The sequence below is a fragment of the Canis lupus genome, chromosome 12 (genome assembly GCF_011100685.1).
Source record: "Canis lupus familiaris isolate Mischka breed German Shepherd chromosome 12, alternate assembly UU_Cfam_GSD_1.0, whole genome shotgun sequence".
NCBI lineage: Eukaryota > Metazoa > Chordata > Mammalia > Carnivora > Canidae > Canis > Canis lupus.
The window spans coordinates 40,734,791-40,759,753 of record NC_049233.1 but is presented as its reverse complement, the minus strand read 5'-3'; the positions used below and the strand labels follow the sequence as shown (position 1 = coordinate 40,759,753).

Here is a 24,963-nt window from a genome sequence, read left to right as displayed (position 1 = left end):
GAGACACAGGCAGAGAGAGAAGCAGGCCCCATGCAGGAAGCCCAATGTGGGACTCAATCCCGGGTCTCCAGGATCACACCCCAGGCTGCAGGCGGCACTAAACCACTGTGCCACCGGGGCTGCCCCTATGTCCTTACATTTTAAGTGTGCCTTTTATAAACAAAAAAATAGCTGAATTTTAAAAATCCAATTTGACAATCTTTGGTTTCTAACTAGAGATGTGAGAACTTTAAAAATACTTTTGCTTGACTATTTATATATTTGGTTTTAAAAAATTAGTAAAATAGTGAAATAAAAACTATTTTATTTCATGTTTACTATTTTTCTGTTTTTATCTTCTTGTTTCCTCTTTCTCTTCTTTTTTCCTTCCTTTTTCTTATTCAGTTTCCTTCCCTGTACTGTTTTGGAAATGTTATACACTCAATATCTAGTTCTTAAATTATTACTCTTGCCACCTTACATGCATATTTAAAGTCTAAAATATCAATATAGTTATTACTCTTCCTAATAATATAAAGATATTAGAACTATTTAGTTGCCCTCACCCACTTATATGCTTTATGTTTAGTATTTTGGCTTTATTCTGGTTACCTTTCAGAAATTAGACATTATTGTTATTATTAACCTACATTTACATTAATATCTTTGCTCACTATTCTTCTTATACAATCCATTTGGGATCACTTTCTGTCTGGATTATATCTTTTATCATTTCTTATAATGAGAAACTGTTAGTTCTAACTTTCAGGTTCACAATTGCATAAATAATGTCTTTATTTCACTCTCATTCTTGAAAGAAAATTGTAAATATATATTGATATACTTTAAAAGAGACCTACTAATATACCATGTATGTGGACACAAAGACTTAGAACATAAAGATACCAATTTTACTCCAAATTCAGCACAATTCTCAATTTTACCAAGTTTTGTGTTGTTGTTTTGTTTTATAGACCTTAACAAGCTGATCCTAAAATGAAGCATTAATTAAAATCCTTCCAATGAAATGGAAGGGCAAAAGGCAAAGAAAAGCCAAGTCATTCCTTTTTTGTTGTTGTTGTTAAGATTTATTTATTCACGAGAGACACAGAGATGGAGAGGCAGAGACATAGGAAGGGAAAGAGAGGCAGGCTCACACCCTGAGCCAAAGGCAGAAGCCCAACCACTGAGCCACCCAAGCTAAGTTATTCTTAAAGAAAAACTACGAAATGGAGCCTCCTCCACATACTAAGACTTAAGGATTTATAATTAAGATGGTATGGCATTAGCAAAATGACAGAGAAAAAAGAGAACAATGAAGAGAACAGTGCCCAGAAATAGAGCCACGCACATATAGTAACTTGATATTTAATATTGGTGGCATTGCAGATCACTGGGAAAAGATAAATCATTCGTTAAATGCTGCTGTGATAAAGGATATCTATTTGTGGAAAATGAACCTGGATTCCTACCTCACACCATACAAAAAATCTGCATCAAGAGGAGGAAAGACCAAATGTACAAAGCAAAATTTTCGAACTTTTAAAATAAAATATAAGAGAATATTTTTGTGCTTTCAGAGTTGGGAAAGATTGTGTTATCAAGAAAAAGAAATTCAAACCTTTAGGGAAAGACTATGAATTAATTAGATCATATTAACATTTAAAATGTCTGGGCACCTGAAGACTTTTTTTTTTAAAAAGTGAGAGTAGACAAGCCACTATCAAGAGAAGATATTTGCAATACCTATTGTCAACCAAGATTTAGTAGAGTATATGTGTCTTTATAAATAAATGTCTACAAATCAATACAAAAAAATTAAAAAGTAATGGATATGAACAGGCACTTTATAAAACAGAAAACATAGAAAATGCTCAATCTTGCTAGTAATAAAGGAAATATAAATTAAAATGAATGTTATTTCATGCCCATAAAATTAGTAAAAATGTAATCTGACAATATGAAAATTTGGAAGGAATTTGGAGCATTGGGAACGCCTCGTTTATTTGTGAGATTGTATGTAAGTATAACATATATGTTATATATGTGTGCACAAGGATATCATATATGTATACAAAGATATCATCAGTTGTACTAATGAAAACTGGAAACAACCCAAATGTCTGTCAATACAAGAATGGAGAAATGGAGAAATAAATTTCTGTATAATCATACAGTAGGAAAAAAAATGAATGAATACTAAATGCAATGTGGTATCCCAGATTAGATTCTGGAGCAGGAAAAAGGGTGTTAGTGGAAAAACCGGTAATACCCAAATAAAGTCTGAGTTTAGTTATTTGTAATGTACCAATGTTAATTTCTTAGTTTGAACAAAAGTACCATTGCTATGTGGGATGTTAACACCAGAGAAAATTGGGAGAATGGCATACAGGAGCTCTCCATATTCTGCAAGTTCTCTGGAGCCTAAAACTATTTCAAAATAAAAAATCTGATAAAAAAATCAGTTTCCCTAAAAGGAAGAAAGGAAGGGAGAGAGAGAGAGAAAGTCGAAGGAAGAGAAGGGTAGGAGGGAAGAAAAAAGAAGAAAGGAAGGCAGTATTAAATACAAGGTGGTTGGGCAGCCCTGGTGGCTCAGCGGTTTAGTGCTGCCTTCAGCCCAGGGTGTGATCCTGGAGACCTGGGATCAAGTCCCACGTTGGGCTCCCTGCATGGAGCCTGCTTGTCCCTCTGCCTCTGTGTGTGTGTGTGTCTCTCTCATGAATTAATAAATAAAATCTTTAAAAAAATAAATACAAGGAGGTTGCAAAAATACTGCTTTCTGAATGATTCAAAAGTCTCACTGAGAACAGATTTTAACAACCTCTTGTAGAAGTTTTTAAGGATTTGAGTGAAGAACTTTTAGGACAACAACCATCTGAATCAGAATCTCAGAGAAGCTGGCATAAAAGTTTAATTCCTAAAAAAAAAAAAAAAAAAAAAAAAAAACTTTAATTCCTAGGCCTAAGATTCCCAAGAGACTTGAGTTCAAGTTGGACCCAGGAACTTGAATTTTTATCAAACTCTCAGTGTTTTCATGCCATTTAAAGTACATCTGTATAGGTAAACCGATTTGGTTTATTTCAGCCATGCACTGATTCCAAAAATTTCATATATATTTGAATATATTTCATATATATTAGAATATATGAATATATATATTAGACTATATATACACATATACACATTATGTGAGTATGAATATATGTATATATGAGTTAAAGTTTACCTAAATTAATGAGTAGTCTCAGCTCAGAGATGATCTGACCAAGAGATTAACTAGATTGTTAGTTATCCCATAAAAGTTTTTAACCATTTGTGTGCTATTTGTTCCCTTTGACAATCTGGTAACGTTGTGAGTCCTTTTTCAGGATAGTCCATTTGAATGAATAAAATAAATTGTGTAAGACTATAAAAGAAACTCATTATATTGAAATATAGTAACAAAAAGTAAATGAAGTAATTAAAGTAAATGAATTTGTGGCATATTAGTGTCTGCTTCTTTATTAAGGCATTAATAAGATATATAATACCACATATATGGTACCGACAAGATGTATGTACCACAGATATAACTTATAATTGGAAAGTAGTGTCATCAAAGTCACAAATAATGCTTATATTATTATGGTTTGTTGCCCAAGTTAAAGGAAATGCTAAGTTTCAATTAGAAGTTTGTGAAAATATTAATAGTCTATGGATTAGGGTCAGGACTACAATGAGGTGAGTGAAGCAAACACAGTTGGATACAGAATTTAACAAGCACCAAATCCCTCAACTATCAAGACATATTAAAGCAGTATTTTAAAAATTCAAAATTAAGTCCGAAAGATCAAAATAAACAAAATAACAAGATTGTTTTTAAAAGGGTCAGCAGTTGCACTGTTGGGGACTTACCCCAAAGATACAGATGCAATGAAACGCCGGGACACCTGCACCCCGATGTTTCTAGCAGCAATGTCCACAATAGCCAAACTGTGGAAGGAGCCTCGGTGTCCATCGAAAGATGAATGGATAAAGAAGATGTGGTTTATGTATACAATGGAATATTACTCAGCCATTAGAAACGACAAATACCCATCATTTGCTTTGACATGGAACTGGAGGGTATTATGCTGAGTGTAGTAAGTCAATCGGAGAAGGACAAACATTATATGTTCTCATTCATTTGGGGAATATAAATAATAGTGAAAGGGAATAGAAGGGAAGGGAGAAGAAATGTGTGGGAAATATCAGAAAGGGAGACAGAACATAAAGACCCCGAACTCTGGGAAATGAACTAGAGGTGGTGGAAGGGGAGGAGGGCGAGGGGTGGAGGTGAATGGGTGACGGGCACTGAGGGGGGCACTTGACAGGATGAGCACTGGGTGTTATTCTGTATGTTGGCAAATTGAATACCAATAAAAAATAAATTTATTATTAAAAAAGAAAAATAAATAAAAAAATATTGGAGGACCCATTAAAAAAATAAAAATAAAAAATAAAAAGGTCAGTATAGATGCTATGAATTCTATCCATATAGCCAAAATATTCTACCCAAGAACTCCCTCCCCATGTTAAGAATTCCTGCATTTTAGACAGGTATTCTCACGTTTTCCACTTTTTTACTGCTTTCTGATATTGTTTGGGGTGATCCATCAAAATCTTCCAAATCTCACTTTCGCATCACTAATCTTTACAATGTGACAATGAACACAAATTAGTTTTTCTGTTTATGTGCTACATAAATTCCTTATGATAAAATTAAGTTTCGAAATCTAAAAAGTCTGTCTTGATTCTTTAGCAATGGTGACAAAGATTTTAAAAAAAAAACCAGAAAAAAATAATTTTGACATCTTACGGTTTCTATTTTTAATCTAATAAAGGCAAATCGTTTAAAAAATAATTCTGATTATTGCTCTTATAATGTGAGATTTTGTACCATAAAAATAAATAAGTCCGTGGCGGCGTCTCTATAAGGAGCAAGGAGAGATGGTCAGGGGAGTGTGCTAACAGGTTAGAGGACACTTCTCCCCCAGCACCGCCTTGTCGAGACCCCCGCCGAGAGAGAACACTGGGGAATGTGCTCTTTTGAGAGTTATTCTTAAACAGAACACACATTTCTATATCCAACTGTTTCCTATGCTAGAAGAATAACGACATTAGCATACGCTATTAAATGCTATCATCCCTTCTGGTACGTCGGGAGGACTTTGATTTATTTTATTTTCAATTTGTTATCCCATTTGTCGCCACCAGTACTGAGGCTCCACCTAGGGCCCTTTTTCCATAATTACATTCATATTCATTAAAACTAATCTCTTTTTATGACGGCAATATGGAAACCAGTTATGCAAATCAGGAAGAGTGGTTGAGGCTTTGTTTTATTCTGAGCATGTGTCTAACACATACTGATTATATTAGGTCACTCCCAGGAACAGGTCGCTGATGCGGCGAACCAGCACGGCCACCGGCCCGGGAAGGACGCGGGCATCGTCTCATCTCTGGCCTTGGGACGCTGCGCTCCAGGAATGCGGCCGCTAAGCTCTGTGACAGGTGATCCCAGCCCGAGCTCCGCACGGGCGGTAAAGTGGAGAAACAATAACCTCCTTGTGCATCGCCGGGCCAGGGAGCTGGGAAAGATGGGAGAGGCTTAAGTCAGATGAAGGCGGAGAAAGATCAACAAATTTGGTTCCGAAGTTACAAAACAACACCTAAAACCGCCTCCTCCACCTTTTATATTTCCATTAGTTGGGTTTTCAGCATTTTACTCCTCGTCCAGTGGGCGATTTGTTTTTTGATTCCCTCTCTCTCCAGCAGTGAGTAATACAGAGTGATTTGAGCTAGCTAGCACCCCAGAGTGTTTTGACTCACACCTGCCATCCTGTCTGCTTAGTCACTGTGCAACCATCCTTCCCCTAAGTGAGGATTTCTATTTGATATAAGAACTGGCAAGCACCAGTGGTTGTGTTAGGAGATTGTTGAAGTCCCAGTTTTCTTTATTCTTGTGATGATAGCAGCACAGCGCATTAATGTTTCAGATATTCATTTGGCTTTTTTTGGGGAACGACCATATGTTCCTAAAGATACTTAGTGTGGGGGGAGTTATAAAAATGGAGGGGGAGAGGGAATTATTTTTGAGAATGTTATTTTAAATTTGTAGACATATAGACCATTACCATTAGCACAGGGCAAGAAATCTCCCAATTTAGTCTTACACAGGGCTAATATAAATACCCACCGCCTTCAATATCAGCCAAATTATCCTGATTTTCTGCATGTTCCCACTTAAAGTCTCATTCTGTAGAGTTTGGGTGTAAATTCTCTACGAAGGAAAATAGAGTTATAAAGAGTGAGTTCTGTCCATATACAGTCATTGGAACCATACATACAAAAAAGAAATTATGCTTAAAGTGACCATTGTAGGTATACATCCAGACTATTTGGATAAATAAATCCCCGTTAGAATCATAACACAACCAGAAGCACAGTTATTTAGCTGAACACCTGTTACATGGTAACCAAAAATTCATTTTGAATAATTTCCATATATACAAAGAATATGATATACATATGTATAATATGAACAAGAAAAATAAAATAAATATGCCCACCACTCAACATAAGAAAGAAAACTGTAACCCTGCCTAGCATTACCATCCCTCTCAACTTATTCAACAACTTGCTTCCTAGGTAACCATTATCTTGAATTATGGGTTATCATTTCTTTATTTTTCTTTGTAGTTTAAAAAACACCATGTATCCTTAAATAGCATGTTTGTTCAGTTGGGTGCATGTGTTTGAATTTTATATGAGTGGAACTGCAATCTATGTATCTATCACTTTCTCTTTCATCAGCGTTGTGTTTCTTTCATGCATTAAACTACATTAAACTACAGCCCATTGGTCTTCACTGCTCTGTATTCAGTATTCTATTGTACATACCTACCACGACTTACTTATCCAGCCTCTTGTCATCTGTCCTTTCTGTTGGTTCTAGTTGTTTTTTTGTTTTTGTTTTTGTTTTTGTTTTTTGCTGGTCAAAACAAGTGCTGCAACGAATATTTTAGTACCTTCACCCTTTTGCACATACATGAGTTTCCTTAGACTAGGATAGATATCTAGAGCCGAATGAGGTAGATGCAGCTTCAACTTCACTGGATAATGTCAAATCATTCTCAAAGAGAGTTCAACAAATTCACTCTCATTAGCAATATATAAGAGTTCCTGTTGTCCCTCATCTTCATGAACACGTTGATTGCTCAGGCTTTACAATTTTTGCCAATATTTTTGGGTGTAAAAGGTATTTCAGCATTTTCTTGATTATGAGTGAAACTGGACATATAAGGATGTTTACAAATCATCGGTTTTTTCTCTTCTGTAAAATTGGCATCTTACTTTATTTTTGGCCCATTTTTCTATTAGTTTGAATGTAGGTTTTTGGGGAATATATATATTTATATATAAATTATATATAAAATATATTTAATTTTATATATTTTATATAGAATATATATCTTTATATATAATATTTATATATGTATAAAGAATACTAACACTTTGTTCTAATATATGTTGGAAATATAGTCCCCTTACATATATATTGTCTTTTCACATTTTTAAAATAGTATCTCTCAGTAAACAGTAGTTCTCATTTTTTTTAGTAGTTCTCATTTTAATAGACTTTTAGTTAGCTTTTTCTTTATAGACTCTGCCCTTTTTTTGGTCCTTTTTGTAACACAAGTTTGCAAAGGTAATCTATATTTTCTTCAGGAAGTTAAAAATTTTATATATATTTAGTCCATCAGGAATTTATTCTTTGATTATGATGTAGGCCCCTATAGAAGAAGATTGTCCAGGCTTTATTATTCACTACTCTAAAATTACAGCTCTGACTTCTTTTATATATGTGAGGATCTGCCTCTGAGGTTCCGATTTTTGTTTTATTGGTATATTTGTCTATTTCTGCACTAGTAACACAGTAGTGAGACTTTAAATAATCCTGGAAATCTGGTGAGCAAATTCTCTCCATCCCCATATGCACATTTTTTTTTCTCCAATGGTGTATTGACTATTCTTCTTCCTGGTTGGCTCTTCTTGCTCTGTTGTATAAATTTTGCCATTAGCTTATCAGATTTCACAAAAACGATTCAATAAACTTTTCGCAGGCTTACTTTCTTTCCTTATAATTTTTCCATAACAGGCTGAATCTGTACAAATTAGTGTTAAACCATTTCATAGGAAAACATTAACTCGGTAGCATCAATCCTGACATTTAAATAGCGAGATTTCATTTTGTTTAGAAAATGTGGAATAGGGCAGCCCCGGTGGCTCAGCAGTTTAGTGCCGCCTTCAGCCCAGGGCCTGATCCTGGAGACCTGGGATCGAGTCCCACGTCGGGCTCCCTGCGTGGAGCTTGCATCTCTCTCTCTCTCTCTGTCTCTAATAAATAAATATAATCTTAAAAAAAAAAAAAGAAAACATGGAATATTATAACCTCTAGGAAACCAGCCATGATCAATGAATAGAGATATATATTCTATCCCAGCTAGTTCATTTTTTAATTAGGTCCATCTTGGGAGAATCTGTTTTCAATAAATCAGTGAACAAGTATTTATTCATAAACAATTATAATGTATCCAGCCCTATTCTAGATACTATAGAAAACATGAAAATGATTTAGGCCTTCTAAGGATTAATAATTTATTGTGGAAACAATTGATAAAAAATAAAATTCCAAACTTTAGTTCTGACTATGAGCTATAATGGAGTAAGTTCAGGGAAAGGAGAGAACAGTGCATATTGAAGTAATCAGGATAAATTTCATAGTAAGTAGGATTTTTTTAAAAATAAGGAAAAGAAGAGTAAGTTTGGGCACATAGTAGACATCCAATAAATAATTTGTAAAATGAGTGACATCAAGGATTAGTTGACCAAATAGGTACAGAAGGTATATATGGCATGCCACTGGAATATCCATTTGACAGGTTAGATAGAGAGTAGAGTGAATAGAGGAGAAACTGAACCACAAGGTAGTGGATTAATCCAGTTTAAAGGCAATAAAATTTTGAAAGGCATATCTGGCAAAGTGAAGAAAACATAACTTGGCAAATTAAGAATTGTTTATCAAATAATCAATGCAATCGGTGACATATTAGGTCACTAAAAAGGAATTATTAAAATAATTAGTATCTAATAAGAGAAGGAAGAGTCAAAGATTACCTCAAATATTCTCACCTAGGATACATAAGTGTCATTAAACTGCTGATTTCCTCTCCCTTCCCCCACAAATCAAGAAGTCAGAAAGACTTTCTAGCAGAGTTGAGGGAATGATAATACTTTTGTTCTGGACATACCAAGTTTGAAATGACAGAAAAATAGAAGCAATTAGAAGTGTGAGATGAGAACATAGTTGAGATGTCAGCTAAGTTTTTAAAAACTAAAATTATCCTGGGATCTCTTAGCCTGAAGATTTAAATAGGGTTCAGTTTGGATGGGGCACTTCTGAATGTACCTAGAGATTGGTAGAGGCTGCTGCTCAATTCCAGAGGTTTAATGGATAGATTCAATATGATTCCAAGCCTCAAATATTTGAGCACCAGCAATAAGCTGGATATTGTTCCTCAGAAGTCCCTGCTGTCATGGAATCCAAAATCTGGTAGGCAAATGAGATGCTTTTGCAGTGTTAACTCATTCTGAGGGATGGGAGTGTTGAACACAATTTCTGGAATGAAAGGAGAGGCAACTCCACTGCTCCTCTACCTTCCTCCTCACCCCCAAACTCACCATGGTATACCCATGGTATACCACTCATCTCACTTAATACTAACTATACGAATGTCAAGGAACCATGAAAGTTCTGAGAAGCAAGTTATACCGAAGTCTATCTGGAAAGAGCTAGAGCAGGAAAAATAACCAGCAATGATGAACTGGACATCATTGCAAAAAGTTGAAGCAGGAAGGAGGAAATTAGCTGCTGCCATGAGGGAGTAAAGATAACTATTTTGTGAGTACAGGTAAGATGTCCCCAGAGATTCCATAATCAGTTGGGAGAAATTTAGAGGGGAGAAGGAGAAGGTTTTGGCTTTCTTAAGTTTGCCTATACCAATGAATCTCACTCAATTAGGGACAATAACATACCCCCAGAGTATTTGTAAATGCGTGTAGGCATTTTTGCTTATCACAATGACTCTGGGGCCCCACAGGCACTTACTGTGTTGGGACCAAGGGCAGCAAGCTAATGCAATGCTTAGAACAATATCACATGAGGAATTATTTTTCTGCCCCAAATGCCAATAAATAGTGCCTCTATTGAGAAATCAGGCATTGTAATGATACCAAATACGGTAAACTATGAGGTTGTATTCTAATTCTCTTTGTTCCACAATATTTAAAATATTTGATAAATGACAAAGCATCAACCACATTTAATTAAGATTAGTTTTTAAATAGAACAACATGGCACCAGTAGTAAAAAAACATAATTTGCGAACTCAAGGAAAATACAAACTAATGTTGAATTTAAGAAATTTAATATGGAATAAAATACAGTGCAGTTTTATATTTTTAAAGTTTCTTCTGCCAAGCATAATGGTCATTGTAGGAGTCCTAATTATCATGTGTTCATGTTTTAAATAGAGAATTTTTTCTTTTCCAAATTTCAAGAGAATGAAGATTATGATGAAATTCAGCAAATGAGGGCTTAAGGAAATTTATCACCTGTGTTCTCTAATTCCACGAAAAGTAACATATAAATTGTTCCAATAATAGAGTTCTCTTTCCTTTGTGGAAGGGGAAAAACAAAGAGCAATTATCCTAACTGAATGTATTCTTCCCTTCCTAAGTAGGTTTAATATTATATCCCCCTGTTGTTAAAAATTCATTTCTTCCTTGTTCTCCTGCCAAGGAAAATTCCATTTCATTAATCTAAATGGGAATTTTCCAAATAAAAAGGGAGAAAAAGCTTATCCAGAAAAAGAGGAAGATGTTAAGCCAGAAGCAGCAGGAGATATACCGGGAGAGCATTACGGGTCACATATCAAAGAGAGTCCACCTTCCACAGCACAAGCTGCTGGGATACCATAATTTCCTTCTATTATAACTACAAAAGTGGAAAGCATATTCTACCCTTCATACATAATGTATCATTCTATCACCCATCTTGAATATTAAAAGGATTCACTTTTGTGAAACTTGTGTATTTTTTGAGAATCCTTATAAATGAAAATATAGTATATATTTTAAGTACCATACATTGGAAGGTTCTCCTTTTTGAAAAAATATTGGGAAAAAGGGAAGAAGAAAAGGTGTTCTGAAAAGAATACTAATTTGGGATCCAGATAGCTCGAGGTCAGATCTCAGCCTTACTACTTGCTGTGCAATTGGGCAAATTTCTCGGCTCAGAGTACCTCATCTGCAGTCTCAGAGATTCACATTTTCTAACAAAACATTATGGCAGAATTAGTAAAAAAACAGAAGTTGCAAGCTTAAGAAAAGTACAAATTAATGTTGGATTTAAAGAATTTAAAAAGCTGAGGGATGCCTAGCTGGTTCAGTCAGAGGGGCATTGGCTCTTGACCTCAGGGTCATGAGTTGGAGCTCCATGTTTGGTATAGAGATTACTTAAAAATAAAATCTTTAAAAAAATCTAAAAATGAATAAACTATAGTTTTATACTCGACGGTCTTAAGGTCATTATCTCCTAAATTCTATTTATGAACAGTTCCTACTTGAACTCATCTCCCTCTGATATACAGCAACTACAAACCTGTTGGCACTGCTTAGAAATCTCTTTAGTCACATCCACAGGTTTCTCAGATGTATTTTCTATCTTCCAAGGTACCACAGGTGACAGCAGTAAAAATTGTTTCACTAATATATCACATGGGTCACCATTTTTATCAGCCTGCCATAGCTGTTTACTTAATGTCATTTCAGCCTTTACTCAGAGTCTGCTCAACATTTTTCCAGCCTCTGCTACCACTTTTCTCACTACTATTCCTGTCTTTCCTAACAACACTGGTCCACAGCTTTCCTAGCTTCCACTTGCTACGACTGTGACACATTTTAGAAATTTGTTCTGGCAACACCCCACTTAGAGGTACAAATTTTTACAACAGTTAATTTTTGCTTTTAACAAGCCACCCCCCCCATAGTCCTTTAATAGCATAATTATTTATTAGCTCACAAATCTGTAGATTAGTAATTTTGGCTGGATATATCTAGATATTCATGTCTGATAGATAGTCTCTACTAGATTCACTCATGCATCTACATTCACCTGGCATGTCACTGGGATCTAGTTGTTTATGAATGGCCTCACTCATATATATGGTAGGTGCTTAAAGCAACAGGGGCAACAGCCATGTGTCTCCAGCATGAAGTGAGCTAGCCTAGGCTTTTTTACATTGTTTCTGAGCTCCAAAACCAGCAAGAGAAAGTAAGTTTCAATGTGCAATCATTTTTTAAGTCTCAGTTTGTGTCACATTTATTATTTTCTCATTGGACAAGCACGTCACATGGCCAAGTCAAAAGTCAGTGGTCAATGTGGGACTTCTTTTCCAAGGTCATGGGTATATGGTCATGGTCATGCTGGAAATTTTAAAAACAATATATAACATGTAGTGATGCCTGAGTTTGGATTTAAAGGATATACAGGATTTTACAGATAGTCAAGTGGGAAGGAAACTCATTGCAAGAAGAGGGCAAATTATATTGAAAGCCATGGAGGAATAAACATCATAACCTTTTCTGAAAATTTGTTTATGCCCACCCTTCATTTTGTCACCATTTAACCTTGCATATTTCAAACTTCAACAAAAGAACCTAGACTATTTTTAATATAAAATTTGAATTCTGACCCCCAAGTTTGCTCACCTCAATAGAAGAAATCTTGAAACTCATGAAGAAAACAGTTTAAAAAAATGCAATTTGTATTGTTGTACCAACTTACCTATCAAACTTCAAATTGTCGCCATTTTCTAAATATGATAGCATTTCAAGTCAGCTCACTAACAACAATTAATGAGTCATTAATATTTCTTCCATTCAAGATCAGGTCAAATTGGGAGTAGTGGTGGGCAGTGTATGAAAACAATAAGCATACCAGAGGAATTCCTTGAAAATATAGACTGTTGGCTATGATGGATTTTACAGCTATATCTAGATGGAAGGGATGACTAAGTAAAGTTTACTAGCGGTGGCCAGTTTTATGCAGAAAATAATTTAGCCAGTTATAATAGTTAACCTTTTGTGTCACATACCCTACCATATACTTAAGTGACATTATGCAACTCTCCATATTCTGATGTTCTGAATTGAAAGAAATATCTGCAATAAGGTACATTTCACCTTTAGCTTCAGGAGCCAGATTATTTTGCTACCAAATCTCTTTTATGCCATTGCCAAAGTGTTTTTTTTTAACATTTCACTTCTGTGATCTAGATGTTGGAAATTGTTGCCCAGAGCACTTGTAACCCAAATTTATGTCTTGATTCCCTTATGATCTATGTGATATAGTGAGAGTTTTCAGATGAATGTCATGCATTCATGCACTAATTTTTTTGGCAAGGGTATTAATCTTAGAGTATTAGAGTATAATCTTAGAGTATTAGAATTGAACTGGAGATTTGAAATATGGTTCAACCTTTCATTTTGGCACTGCCTAGAGAACTGAAGGGTATTATCCAAAGCTACATAGCTAGTTAATTGCAGAATTGAGATCCTAAACCAGACCACCCATCTTGGTCCAGGGCTCTTTCCTACCACATCAGGCTGCCTCTGATCAAAATTAAATTTTTGGTCCAAATAAATCACATCTCATAAATATTTCAAACAAATTACTTAACTATTGATATGAGACCAAGCTCTGGTACTTAAGATAGAGTGGTGAACAAAACATAGTACTTGCATTACTTAGCTTATAGCCTGGTTAAAATAATCATACAGCTGATGATGATGACATCTTGTAACTGTTTGCTCCTGCATTCATTCATTTGACAAATATTTCATAGGCACCTAATATATTATGTCATCACTTTTCTAGGCACTGGGAAAGTGTCAGTGGATCAGAAAAAAAAATTCCTGTTCCCATGGGACTTATAAATATGCATTTAAAAGTGTATTTATTTTTTATAAATAAATATAAATATAAAATACTCTAAATATAAAACATTAAAATAAACTAAATATAAAACAGAATATTAGTAAATAAAATAAATATTATATACATAAACATATACATTATAAGTAATATGACAGAGTAAAGGAAGTAATCAGAAGATGAAAGGTTTTGTGTGTGGTTTTTTTTTTTAAGAGAGCACATGAGTGGGTGAGGTGGGGTATGGGCAGAGGGAGGGAGAGAATCCCAAACTGAGCGTGGAGCCAATGTGGGGTTCAATCTCATGACTGGAGATCATGACCTGAGCCGAAATCAAGAGTCTGACTGAGCTCCAGGTTCCCCAGATGATGTGAACTTTAATTTTGATTTTTGCCTCTAAACTGTGTGTCTTTAGCAAAGTTGCATAACTTTCCTGGGTCCTGGGAAACAAAGCAGAATAAATTAACCCCACACTATCTAATATGGTAGCCACATGCCAGTCCCGGGAATCCACCAATCCTTTGGGAAGCCTTGGTTCCTTTCAGCACAGCATGACATTAGACACCAACATCTGGGCACTGGATGTACTTCTGCTTACTGGAATGTTGTGATTCCAGGGTTTTTCACTAGACAGAGCTCCTCCTGTTTATTTCCCTTCAGTGTTTCTGTCTTCTCCTTTTATCTCAGTTATCTCTAGCTGTTTCTGCATCTTTCAGCTTAGTTGCCTTCTTTTTGCACCTGCAATATACTGTTATTCTACCAATCAATCCTCATTCCTGATTTGCCCTTCTTTTACAGATCCAAATAGGTATATATTGACTTATTTCTTTTCTTCTTTTGATCTGTGCCCTTGAAATTCAATCAACCTACCTTTTTGTATATGTTTGAGTGTAGGGTTGGATTGTGATTTTTATTTCACACTTTCGTTTTAACAATTCTTACATCAAATTGGTCTACCAGTTAGAGTACAATATTCTTCTAGCAGCTTCCTTTGTCCTTTTCTCCTATTACAACTTTCTGGACTAAATCCTTTAATTTTCTTGTAGTATGAACTTTGTTCATAAAATCATTCATCGACATATGTGTCTTGACTGTGCTTGGTATTCTAGATAATAAGATGAAAGAGACAGACATCCTCTGCAGTAAGGATTTATTTTTACTTTTTAAGATTTTATTTATTTATTCATGAGAGACACACAGAGAGAGAGAGAGGCAGAGACACAGGCAGAGGGAGAAGCAGGCTCCATGCAGGGAGCCGGGTGTAGAACTCGATTTGGGTCTCCAGGGTCACGCCCTGAGCTGAAGGCAGTGCTAAACTGCTGAGCCACCCGGCTGCCCTGCAGTAGTAATTCTAATCAAAGTCTGTGACACCAAAATGTTTTTACTTGTTGATAACTACATAGAGATTCATTAATCTATTTTGCATGTGTGAACATTTTTACAATAACGAGTTAAATTAAAAAACACTCAAAGTACCAAGAGTGTATCTTATAGGTTCACCTCAGTTTCTTTTGCTGTGCAACAGCTGTCTCATCATTAGTCAGAAGGTCAACTAGGGATGTTCCTTATTTCATGGAAAACTTATATAGAGTTTTTATTTAAGTAAACATATCACTATATTTAGTTAATAGATTCTGTGGTTTAAATGCCTTCAAATAGAGGGGAAGGGAAAAGAAATGGGTAGGAAATATCAGAAAGGGAGACAGAACATGGAAGACTCCTAACTCTGGGAAACGAACTAGAGGTGGTGGAAGGGGAGGAGGGCGGGGCGTGGGGGTGACTGTGTGGCGGGCACTGAGGGGGGCACTTGACGGGATGAGCACTGGATGTTATTCTGTATGTTGGCAAATTGAAACACCAATAAATAAACTTATTATTAAAAAGATAAAAAAATAAAACCCTTAAAAAATAAATGCCTTCAAATAAATGGCTTCCTCCTTTCAAAAAGAATTCTATTAAATCACGTTTACATTACGTGCTTATGCAATTACAGAAAATGGGTCCTGACACCAGGCTGTAGTGCTATCCTTATGTGTGCAAAGCCCGAAACCATTGCCTATTTTACAGCGGTTGACCCTTCTGTATAGATGGCCTGTGCCCAAACTTCTGATCTATCTCTGGAGCGGAGCTATCTACAGGAGCTACAGCAGCAAGCTCTAGCACATCCTCTCACCAGTTTGTTTCCCATGACTGTGTACCTCCTCCCTTGCATGACACATGCAAGGAAAGAGGTGAAACTGGTTTGACACTCAGCAAAACAACGTGCTGATGTGTTTAAATTAGTTTTCTCTCTTAGGAGATTCTCATTTATGATATTAATTTGCATCACAAATATTTTCTTTCTTGATGATTCCAAGAAAAACAAGACCCCAGTCAGATCTGAAAGATCACAAGTCCTAAATCACTGAGGTCCAAACAATAAACTGTAATATACATAATAGTCTTTCCATTCCAGCCTGATTAATTCCAAATTCCTCGCAATCAGGGTAACTTCTTCCCTGGAAGCATTTTGGGAAAAGTTTTGCATGCGAAATGAGACATATACCTGAATAATTGTCTCATAAAATATTAAAATTTACTTAGAAAAAAGATATTGTCTGGACATCTAATGTTTGCTGGCTGAAGCAAGGTTGTACCCTAGCAAGCTAATCTGCTACTAATTACAATGCTCTTTCCTCCAGTGCGCATTTAGTCCAAATGTAAATATTCCAAACATAATTACTTTTGGAAGCCCATCACATGGTAATGGTAATGGTTGTGACAATCTGGCAACATTCCCAGTGGAATAGTTCCAGTTTTCTCATATATCTATTAATAGTTCCACACATTTTTTTCATGTACAGATGTTCTTTGAAAATCTATGCTAGATGCTTTTTTTTGCTCAATAAGAATTTGAATCTTTAGTATTTTGATAATTTGGATAATTCAGTACCTTCTCCTTAGTCACAAATTTTAATTTTTCTTGTCACGAGCCACTAAAATAATCATGACTTTAACAGGCAAAAAAATTATAGGTAGGTATTAATTTTAATAGAAATTAAAATATGACCCATAGTTTTAATTCTGTATTCCTTCTTCTTCCCCCAATCATCTTATTTATCAAAAGTTAGTTTTGAAGTGATCTATAAGGTATTATAAAGAATATTGTGTACCCCTTATATCTATTGATTAAAACTAAAAAAAATTTCATTTTTTAATCAAAGTTTGTTGAAATGTATATATCCTTCTACTCAGACACTTAGGAGTCTATAATTATGCATGTGGTTAGGAAGAAATATAAATTGACTACCACTATTTTGTATATTTCTCACATAAGCAGAAGTACATAAATTATTATAAAGTAAATATGTTTTCAGTTTTCAAAAGTACTTTATTTTTTAATCATAAAAGTTAAATATGTTCATGATAGACAAATCAATAAAAAATAAGTAGAAAATAAGTAAAACAAATTATTGTAGTTCCATTATCCAAAGACAAAGGTAACATTTTTGCACCTTTATTATACTTTTGTATGGAAGTTTATTTCTTTAGAAAAAATTATTGTATTTTCTCATTGTTATAAATTTTATAAACATTTTAAATGTTTTCCAAAGTTTAATAGTATATGTTACTATTTATGCTATGTTCAATTTTCCTTTATAAATGAATTTGTGATCATTGTGTCCATATGACAATTTTTGTGTTTAGGAATTTCTTCAAGGAGAGTAATTTTAAAAGTGAAATTATTAGGTTAAGAAATACAGTCATTTTAGGACTTTTTATATATTACTAACAGAAAGGTTTAAACCAATTTGTACTTCCACCTAATATGAGTGTGCCTTTTAAATTATTATTATTCAAGTGTAATAAGCATACAATATTCTATTAGTTTCATGTGTACAATATAATAATTCAATAATTCTTTACATTTCTCAGTGCTCATCATGATGACAAGTGTACTCTTAATTTCTTTTATCTATTTCACTCATCACCCACATTCTCTCCTCTAGCAACCACCAGCTTATTCTATTTAAGAGTCTGGCTTTTTTTTGTTTGTTTCTTTTTTTTAATTTTGTTTGTTCATTTGTTTTGTTTCTTAAATTCCACATATGATTGAAATCATATGGCATTTGTCTTTCTCTGACTTATTTCACGTAGTATTAAATCCTCTCGGTCCACCTATGGTGTTGCAAATGGCAAGAGTTCATTCTTCTTTTATAATTCACATTATATGACATACAACATCTTCTTTATCTATTCATCTATGGATGGATAAGGTTGCTTCCATATCTTGGCTATTGTAAATAATGCTGCAATAAATATAGAGGTGTATTTATCTTTTTGGATTACTATTTTCATTTTCTTTGGGTAAAAACCCAGTAATGGAATTACTGAATCATACGGTAATTCTATTTTTAATTTCTTGAGGAACCTTCATAGTGTTTTCGAGTGGCCACAACAATTTGCATTCCTACCAACAGGGCACGAGGGCTCCTTTTCTCCATATCCTTGCCAACACTTCTTATTTCTTGTGTTTTTCATTTTAGCCATTATGATGGGTATAAAGTGATATCTCATTGTGTTTTTAAGTTGCATTTTCTTGATAATTAGTGATATTGGGCATCTTTTTATGTATCTGTTGGCCGTCTGTATGTATTCTTTGGAAGAATGTCTACTTAGGTCCTTTGTCCATTTGTTAATTGGATTATTGGTATTTTTGGTGTTGAGTTGCATAATTTTTTTATATATCTTGGATATTAACTTTTTATCAAATACATCATTTGCTAATTTCTCCTCCCACTCAGCAGGTCACCTTGTTGGTTTATTTATGGTCTCCTTCACTATGCAAAAACCTTTTATCGTGTGTAGTCCCAGTAGTTTAACTTTGCTCTTGCATCCTTTGCCAGAGGAAGTATATCTAGAAAAATGTTTCCATGACCAGTGTCAAAAAAATTACTGCCAATGTTTTCTTTTAGGAATCTTATGCTTTCAGGTTTAACATTTAGGTCTTTAATCCATTTTGAGTTTATTTTTGTGTATGGTGTAAGATAGTGGTTTAGTTTCATTTGTATGCACGCAGCTGTCTAATTTTCCCAACATCGTTTGTTAAAGAGACTGTTTTTTTTCCCATTGTATATTTTTGTCTCTTTTGTCATAGATTAATTGATCATAAAAGCATGGGTTTATTTCTGAACTCTCTATTCTGTTCCAATGATCTAGGTTTCTATTTTTGTGCCAGTACCATACTGTTTTAATTACTACACATTTATAGTGTATCTTGAAATTTGAGATTTTGATAACTCCAGCTTTGTTCTGAGCATGCCTTTTTAATTAACTCCTTATAGGCCATCAGCATTTTTATTTTTGAAATATGAAATAATTGGAGAAATGAAAATGGATCTACTTGGATCTAACTATTTTAAAGCCTTCTGATGATGTTAGGCTATTCCACATTTGTTAATATGCATTAATTTCTCTTTAGGCAATTATCTATAAATCATATATCCTTTTGGGTTTTTCTTTTCTTTTCATTTCTTTTTTTTTTTTTTTTTTTGGCTTAGTGGAGACTTTTTCCCCTATTTTTGATCTTAGGAACTTTCCTCTTTGCAGAAATTTGATAAACGTTTACTTTAATTTTATGCTTACTTTTTATATTTTGAATTTTAAATTTAATTCTTAAATTCAGTTGGTATATATTTAATGAACTGGTATAAAGTCCCAATTATAAATAAAGATCTCTAAGCCCAGGACTTCTCCCAGGATCACTTAATGAATAATTTTTTTTTCTTTGACTTGGGACTTTTACTTTATCATATATTTTAATAGTGTGTCAGTACTGTTTTAATGTCTGGACAATTTCTCTCCTCATAATTATCATTTTCCAGTTTTAAAGCTCACTTTGGGTGTTTATTCATCTTAGAAAAATTAAGATTATTTTGAATAACTTAAAGAAATGGTTTTGAAATGTCAGTGAGCCTCTAATTCAATTTGGGATGATTCAACACCTTTAAATTATTCAGTTTTCTTTTCCAGGGACAAGGTATATTTTTAGTGTTTTCTTTATGTAGGTCACAGAATATGACTACCGTGAATGAAATATCTTGTCTTTTACATTATCTAGCCAGATATTGGCAGATATATAATGACAATATCTGTAAAGGTCATACTTGTCTATATAATAATCTCTATCTCACTGTCTACCTTGATATTGCCAGGTATACAATAATGATATAATAATACCTACATTCATTAGCCTTGAATTTTGCCAATCAATTATCTTATTTAACTTTCAAGACAATCTGAGGAAGTGGGCATTATGATTTCCATTTTACAGACAAGGAAGTAAAATAATTGAGTAACTTGCCTCAAATTGCAACTTCTGAATGACAAAGCCAAGTCTCTCTGACCTCTGACTTCATAGTCTGCGCTCTTAACCACACCACTTTACAATGTGAAAGCTATTAAATTTTATATTTTTCACTTATATTCCAACTGACTGAATTTCAGGATCGAGAGGTACATTTGAATTACAAATTTCAAGTCACCATCCTTTATTCCCTGTTGTAGACTCCTCAATAAATCCTCTATTGAATTTCAAAGAATACTCCAGAAACAAGAACTCTCAAATGACTGTCAGTAGAATGTCAAATGAAGATTAGAAAGGCTCTCTTAATATTTTTGCATATATTATGTCCTAAGTACAATTTTTTTTAAAAGATTTATTTATTTATTTATGATAGGCATAGAGAGAAAGAGAGGCAGAGATTCAGGAGGAGGGAGAAGCTGGCTCCATGCTGGGAGCCCGACGCGGGACTCGATCCCGAGACTCCAGGATCGCGCCCTGGGCCAAAGGCAGGCGCCAATCCACTGAGCCACCCAGGGATCCCCCAGTACAAACTTTATAACTTAAAAATTACATCTTCCTCCCACCCTGGAATTTCTTAAATAAAAAAGCTACTGGACACTTCTAGAAACTCCTATTTAATTTTTTTTATACATCAGAAAACCATTATAATGACATAGTGTTAATACAACTACTGTAGTTACAACAGGAGAAGTAAGAGGGAGAGATAGGTCTTTTCCTCTCCAAAGGCCACTGAGAATTGTATTCATGAGCTAGAGTTTCTCAGCGCACTCAACTGACCACCTAACGAAAATGACCATTAAAAAATAGGTGATAAAAAAAAATAGGTGATGACATATCAAATAATAGTTTGTGAACAACAACTATAGTATTTCTTCAGAATGGAAAAAAAAAAAACTAAAAATGGGACCAGACCATATTAATTTTCTCAGAAAGCTATACATTATCAAAGATACATAGGGCACATGGTGGCTCAACATCTATGCCTTTGGCTGAGGTCATGATCCCGGGGACCTGGAATCAAGTCCTGCAATCAGGCTTCCCATAGGGAGCCTGCTGCTTCTTCCTTTTCCTATGTCTCTGCCTCTCTCTCCGTGTCTCATGAATAAATAAATTAAAACTTAAAAAAAAAATACATAGTGGAAAGGGAAGAAAATGGCTCAATCTTATGAGATTAAGTCACCCAGGATCTTCAGTATACTAATGGTTTCTGTCCATCATGGTTACAAGCATCGCCCTTCTTGTTTTGATACATCATGTTTCATGCCCATCCAAGTGGTAAAAAAAACAAAGAAACAAATCAAAGCCAAAACACACATTAAATTTTTGGGTCCCTCCTATTCACGGGGCCACAAGCATGGATTATTTTCACTGAGAAGATAAATTCATTCTTCATGAAGTTCATTTGAACATGTGAGTATCTTATCTAAAACTGAGGTTCTGTTGTGATTTTGCAGAGGTTCATTAGAATTCAGACTTGCAAAGTATTTCCATGTGTAAGAAAACATACAAACACCATTCTCCTTCTTTGTATTTTGGATCAGAGTAACATCAGAACTAGCACGTATAAACTCAGAGACCATGGCAGATAAGATGCTGAAACTAATTTGTTCCTTGACTTGCTTTAGCTGTGAACTCTGTATTTTCTTTCTTCATTTGGCTGTGCAGAACATGTAAATACTCCTCAAAGGAAAATTCCAGCAATTACTGAAGACCAGCTTCCTTATGAAAAACTCTTCGGGAGATGGAATCCTCTCTGGTCTATTGCTTTCACAATTAAAAGGGTCTGAATTTCCAAGACAGTGAAGGGGTTGATTCTACACCCTAGGGCATAGCATCCAATGCTTAGAGTAACTGCTATCTGAAATACTGCAAGCATTATGAGAAGTATCTAACCTATCTAGAATATCAAGTAATTGTTATAGCATGCTCAGAAGTTAATTGTGAAATTTATAAGATATAAAGTCTCTGTTTTGACAGCTGAGAATATTCCTAAAGCAACCATGAATTTTCCCAAGCCAGTACTTTTCAAACTTTATTGTGCAGACAAATCACCTGTGATGAAGATTCTTATTCTGTAGGTCTGGGTAGGGGCCTGAGATTCTGACGGATTCTTGACAATGCTGGCATTGTTTGTTCATGGACCCCACTTTGAGAAGCAAGACTGTGGCCAAAATAGATCCCAGCTGACTTTTAGATAGCCCCCTGGAAAGACAGTCATGGCTCCCTTAATATTTCAATAGCCTCTACTGCTCCATTATATAGTAAAGAATTGAGGATGAGGCTTTGTTATTCCAAAGAACCTGTACATAGTTTAAGTATGGCCTGCAATGAAAAAAATCCACCAGAGGGATCAGTGAAAAATAAGGTGCTTCAAAAAATAAAAATCCTTCAAATTTCATAAACATAGCACAAAAATTCTCAAATGACCTTCATCAGTGCTCCTTTAAATGTGGATATTTCCTTTTTTAAAAAAAGATTTTATTTATTTATTCATGAGAGACACACAGAGAGAGGCAGAGACATAGGCAGAGGGAGAAGCAGGCTTTCCCCGGGGAGCCTGATGTGGGATTTGATCCCAGGATCACAGCCTGAGCCAAAGGCAGACACTGAACCACTGAGCCACCCAGGTACCCCGAAATGTGGATATTTCTGAAGGGATTCTTTCTCTGTAATAGACTGTCATGCTACCCTTTCGATGTTCAATTAAAACTGCATCCTTGACACTGACTTTTGTAGCAAATCTTCGCTGACTGTTGCATTAAGAAATATGCTCTTCTGAGACATTGGCAGAAAAAGTATTAAAAGAAAGGCACAGAGACAGATGCCATGGTCATGACATTGAAGTACAAGTAATGGAGGTTTGCTGAAGGCCCTAATAGTTGTGCCAGCATGGAGGCTGCTCTGCAGATGCACCTTCTACAGTAACCAGTTACTTTCTGATCATATTCTGCATTAGCCACACCATATGTGACGGGTTCTTCTTACAGAAGAACTCAACAGCCTGCATGGCCCTGACTCCTTGACCAAGTAAGAACAGCATAAAATCATGTCTGATTTTTAGGGACATGATTAGCAAGTGCAAAATCAGGAAGGAAGAGCTTCAAGTAGAGTATGTCCTAATGGGAAAAATCTCATTTGTGATTTCTGCAGTGGTCAGATTTTTATCTGGTTGCAATAAATACTAGAGGAAAAATGGATATGTGTGCTCCTCATCATACAGAAAAATCTAGATATACAGGATCCTAGTGGGGCAAAATTTAGGAGTGGTTCAGTAAACACTGTGGCTGGTCAAACTTTTCATTCTAGTGTACATTCAGAATGTATTCCTTTCTGAAAGTGGTACCAGCTTCGTCTCTTCAGTTCCAACTTTTGCTTCTTCCAAATACCAGTGATTGTAAAGTCCAGCCTTCCTTCTTGGCCTCTTTGATTCTCCTTTTTTCAGCCAAATATTGTTTTAAATTCTTTATTTGTATATGTAATACTTTACAGCAAACCCATGGTCATGACATCTTTTAATACTTTTTTCTACTATAGAAATAATGGAGATAGGAAACTTGGAAAATGTAGAATTGTAGAATCCACCTTCCCCATTGTCCCTAATTCTTATCATTCAAAAACAACCACTATTGACACTTTAATATAACATTTTACACGTTCCACTAACTTCCATTTAAAAATTAGTTTGTTTTTGGGATCCCTGGGTGGCGCAGCGGTTTGGCGCCTGTCTTTGGCCCAGGGCGCGATCCTGGAGTCCCGGGATCGAGTCCCACATCGGGCTCCCGGTGCATGGAGCCTGCTTCTCCCTCTGCCTGTGTCTCTGCCTCTCTCTCTCTGTGTGACTATCATAAATAAATAAAAATTTAAAAAAAAATTAGTTTGTTTTTATTAAAGCAATATCAAAACATAGAAGCCCTTTAAAAGAATACAAATGTGTCCATGAGGAACACCTACTTAGCCCCTCCTCCTATTTCCTGTGCCAAGTCTCAGTCCCCAGACATAATCATTTTCATCAGATAATCATGCCCATTGAATATTTTTAAGGGACTTTTGTTTGTTCATTTGTTTGTGGTGGTTATTCTTTACTTTTTAAAAAAGATTTTATTTATTTATTCATGAGAGACACGGAAAGAGAGGCAGAGACATAGGAAGAGGGAGAAGCAGGATCCCATGGGAAGCCTGATGCAGGACTCCATCCCAGGACACCAGGATCATGACCTGAGCCAAAGGCAGACGCTCAACCACAGAGCCACCTAGGTGCCCCAGTGGTTATTCTTTAAAATAATACATTTTACTTCTGTTTCTTGACTTAATGATTTTAGACAGTATTCATTAACTTGTTATGAAAGATGAAGAAATTAGGACAATTCCACCTCTGTTCTTCCCTATTTTTGTTATACTTTTAAATTGTTGATGTTTATGTTTATATTGTCTCATTGTTTTCATTTTAAAAACTAGCTCTTCTAGGCTGTGTTTATAGATTCAGTTGGGAAATGTAAACCAAGGGGAAAGAGAGAAAGAGAGGGACAGGGGAGCAGGGAGGACCCAATTATCTCAGCACTTCTTT

At 35.1% G+C, this 24,963-nt stretch overlaps 1 long non-coding RNA gene across 5 annotated transcripts in view; it reads right to left on the bottom strand.

Moving 5' to 3' along the window:
* Window positions 1-5,319: 5,319 nt before the first annotated feature.
* Window positions 5,320-24,963, bottom strand: part of LOC111098330 — a 36,736-nt gene continuing 17,092 nt past the window's right edge. For all 5 annotated transcript variants that reach the window (XR_005367943.1, XR_005367944.1, XR_005367945.1 and 2 more), the window contains 2 exons: window positions 6,197-6,280; window positions 5,320-5,588 (listed from right to left, as the gene is read on the bottom strand). This is a non-coding gene — a long non-coding RNA (uncharacterized LOC111098330). The remainder of the gene's footprint in view (window positions 5,589-6,196; window positions 6,281-24,963) is intronic.